We start from the raw sequence: 4,113 nt of genomic DNA on the forward strand, positions 1-4,113 counted from the left end.
TGGTGGTCTTTGTTTTGCAACACGTGGTCTAGAATTGCTAAAAATTGAGTTTGAAAATTTGACGTCATCAATTTTGAACAGTATTTTCCGCTATAACTTGGCGAAAAACGAGGTATCGATCTCAAATTTGGTATGCGGATAGAAAGCGATAGGGACTGTCACCTTTATTCCTTTTTTTTTTTCAAAAAACCTTTGGATTTTTTGGCTATTATAAAAAAATGTTGTTGATTTTTGGGGTCAAAATCTATAAAATTCAAATATCTGAGTCGATAATGTAATATTCAAATATCTGAGTCGATAATGTTATATGTTATATAGCCCTGTTAATTTTACACCTTTTATCTGTGAAATATTTTTCTTTTCTCTAAAGCTGTAGGCCTGACAGCTCTTCCCTCGAAACCTTTTTTGGGTCGAAAATGGTCGAAATGTCGTCACTCCGACGTTATTAGCGGCCAACCTATCGAAGCCCTTGGAAAATGTGTTCGTCACAATGTGTAAAAGCTACTCACGGGAGGGTACTGCAAGTTTGGTGACGATCGGCGCAGCGGCTCTGGAGATATCCCTCGCCGGCCGAAGGGGGGGGGGGGGCGGGTGCCGCCCACCATAGGGTTTTTCGCGATAGCTCCGAACACGCTGGCGATAGAGAGCTGAAACTTGGTACACCTGACCTTTGATCCAAGCCGGATCTTTTGACACCAACCGCATTTTTGGGTCAGGTCAGGTCACTGACCTATGACGTCATAAGTGAACCTCTGCACGGTCATCAGATGTCGCAACTTCGCAACGCCCTCAGTGTCAGAGGAAGATTTCACAGGGAGATGAAACAAACAGACGTAGTACCTATCCTCCAGAGGTGCCACAAGTTGTAGGTATATCTCGGATTTTCCCTAAAAGTCACTTGAGGTCAGGTCGGTCTGGTGACCTCACCATTATAAGTCAATGAGGAAAATGAAAACTGCTATTTTGACACCGGGAACGATCTCAAACTATCTCAAGCACAAGATATCGTGAATTCATGCACTCCTTGCAAGGTCCAATGTTTCACATTTGCATTGTTGAATTTGCGTGACGTCATTAATGACGTCACTAGGGTCATAAGAGTTTTTTGTCAATAACTCCCGATCAAATTGAGCTAGCGAGTCGGGAAAGCTACCATTGGACTCAGGAAGACCTGCTGAATCGAATTGTGTGCAATGTGACCTCCTTCGACCATTTTCGTGACCTGGGGGCTCTGACCTGTCCTTGGCCCGAGGTCAACAACTCAAGTTGACCTTACCCGAGCCAAAAGTATACCATTCGGCGAACACGGTGATACCAAAATCGCGGCGCTGTGACCGTTTTTGGCGGAGTTATTCTATCAAAAACTCGTGCCTTGAGCCACTTGACCTGACCTCAGAGGTCACCGGTTGATCTGAGACCTTAAAATCGGTTACCAGTCGCTGCGTCTCGTAACGGCGCACACGCTGTTTTTTTTTTCACCACGCCTTAGCTCGATCAGGGGCGACACGGCGATGGGGGGGGGGGTCGTACCACTCCACCCCTTTCCCTTCGGCCTGCGCAAATGTAGAAAACCAATAGGTCCGGCAAGACGAGGGTTTTAAGGAAAAATTAATGAATGACTCTAATTGCGGAAATATTAGTGACATGATATCCGCTGCATTTCAACGTTTTTGTTTTTATTATCTTAGTTGATATCAATAAATGACTAGGTATGTGTTTGCCTGCTGCAAGAACGCTAGGGTTGGGTCAACTGAGGTCATAGCGGTAAAACTCGTCTTTGCTTATACCTACCTAAGCTGGCACACAGTGAAGCTAGAGCTTCAAAATAATGTCCCTGTGTTCGTTTTGATACGCTGCGTCGAAAGATACGCGACATGATGCATTTTAGTAAACTTATAAGCATTTGAACTTTTAAGTTCACCTACATATTGGATAAATTCTAAAAGTTCACTTAAAGTTATCTGGTTTCCTATGTTTTTCAGCGCACTTCAAAGCAAGTGCTTCTAGCGCTACATGGTGTGTACTGTGTAGTCTTCTCGACCCCTTTAGCTTCTCTGGCCACCTTTCATTGTTTGCTTGTTTTGTTGTATTGCCTACGCTCTTTCGGTTAACAAGACCATTTTAGAGTCAGAAGCATGATGGGCATTAGGGGGAGACATTGGTTTGGGCGGCACTCTGCGTGACCCGTCGGGGCTGAGCCCATCACGAGTATAGGCCACCCAGCCCCCTGACGGTCATCGCACCCGACTACGGGCCTGCTCCTACTCGTATGTAAGGTGGACCATGTGGGTAGCATGGGATAAATTAAGGGAGTGGAGGCGCGAAGGAGAAGCATTTGACTATCCTGAGGATGGAAACAACGGAACGGAGGCCACCCTTCATTTACTCCTCAAAATTGTGTATGACACCAGGAAAGCCTGCTGTGTTTTGTAGTTTTTTTTTTGCTTTTTCTTTTGAAGTTGGTCTAAAGAGGTCACTTCAGAGCCGGAAGGATGATTGGTGATAGGATTTAACCCTATTCCTGGGGGGGGGGCCTCAGGAGCCCCCCTGAGGTTTTTTGGTTATTTCTCCCAAACGCGTTGAGCTAGGAAGCTCAAATTTTCTGACTTTTCCTAAAAGGCTTCTACGCAACATGTCTGAAAATTTTGAGTTGATCTGACCTCAGGTCAGGTCACCAGAGGCGGTTTGGTGACCCTACCTCAGAAAAGTTTGCAATCATGCCAGAGCTAGAGTTTTTGACCGATCAATTTCTTCTCTTCAGGCTTTAGTTAGGGTACCAGTTTGTGCAATTTGTATATCTCGGAATTTTGATATCGGTGACCTAAGGTCAGGTCAGTTTCGCGACCTCCCCATTATAAGTCAAAGGGGGAAAAATCAACTCCCTGTTTTTACCACTAAAACGGGTCGGAATGGCCCCATATACCATACATGACTTCATATACGATCAACCTTCACTACCTTGAGGTCTGTTTTGCTGTTGGGCAGCTGTGAGGTCATGTGACGTCATCAAAGGTCACCAAAGGTTTTTGGCCAATAACTCCGTACAGGAACAAGATACAGACGCGTGGATGGTCTCATTGTGTTCAGCTTGTCAAGACGCATCGAATGATATACATGATGACCTCGAGGTCACGTGACCTGAGGTCAACCTTTGACCTTGACCTTTCGAGGTCAACATATATATCATTCGATGCGGATTGACGAGAGGATCACGATGATGCCCTTAGTTTGTTCCTATCTTGACTAATTCGAAAGTTATTCGAGAAAAACTCTCTCCATATCTAGCGCCGCCATTTTGACTTTTTCGACCCCTGTGACGTCATCTTTGACCTGACCTGAAAATGACCTTAGCAAAAATTGTAGACCTTGTCCATGCGTATCCGATGCCGTTTACCGCTTGTCGCTATCTTGCCTCGTTCTCGAGATCTTAGGGGGGGGGGGCCGAATCGGCCCCCCCCGCCAGTTTCTTGTCCCGGCGGAGCCCGCCAGGAATAGGGTTAAGGGAGACACGGCCACCTTGGTGGCTGTCAGCTGTGTCTCCCATCTAATTGGTCTGGACGGCCATCTTGGTGGGCCTCCGGGCTGAGCCCGTCGCATCACAGTGCAGGAGAGACCACCCAGCCCTGAGCTACCGGTCACCCCATCGCACGTGAACTGCTCCCTCTAGGCACGTGAGCCTGCTCCCGATGAACTACTCACATCGGAAGGTGACCGTCCAGCTCTGATCACTCAAAGGTGTTACAGCGTGGAGGAGAAGGGTTTGACTGTGCTGGAAAATGGTGGAACGGTGACCAGGAACACACGAGAATCTGACATAAGAGTATAACATTAGGTATATTACAATGCGGCCTTGCGTTTGTTTGTAGGTATGTATGCAAAACCATACCACGAATAAAACACCGGACGCCTGTATGTCATGCCGCTGTTTGTGTTGTCCTTTAGCACCGTCACTGCTCGTTTACCATGCACAGCTGTATGTGGGTCAGTGCAGTGCAGATGCAGCCGCCTCCCAGCTGCAGCCCTGCGCTGAGCGGTCGACCTGGCTGGCCTGTCCGGCCGGCCAGCTCTGCCAAGTTCAGCGCGGTGAAAGGGAGAGCCGGTGTGGTCGCAGCC

The sequence above is a fragment of the Amphibalanus amphitrite genome, unplaced genomic scaffold, assembly GCF_019059575.1.
Source record: "Amphibalanus amphitrite isolate SeventyFive unplaced genomic scaffold, NRLGWU_Aamphi_draft 000794F_arrow, whole genome shotgun sequence".
NCBI lineage: Eukaryota > Metazoa > Arthropoda > Thecostraca > Balanomorpha > Balanidae > Amphibalanus > Amphibalanus amphitrite.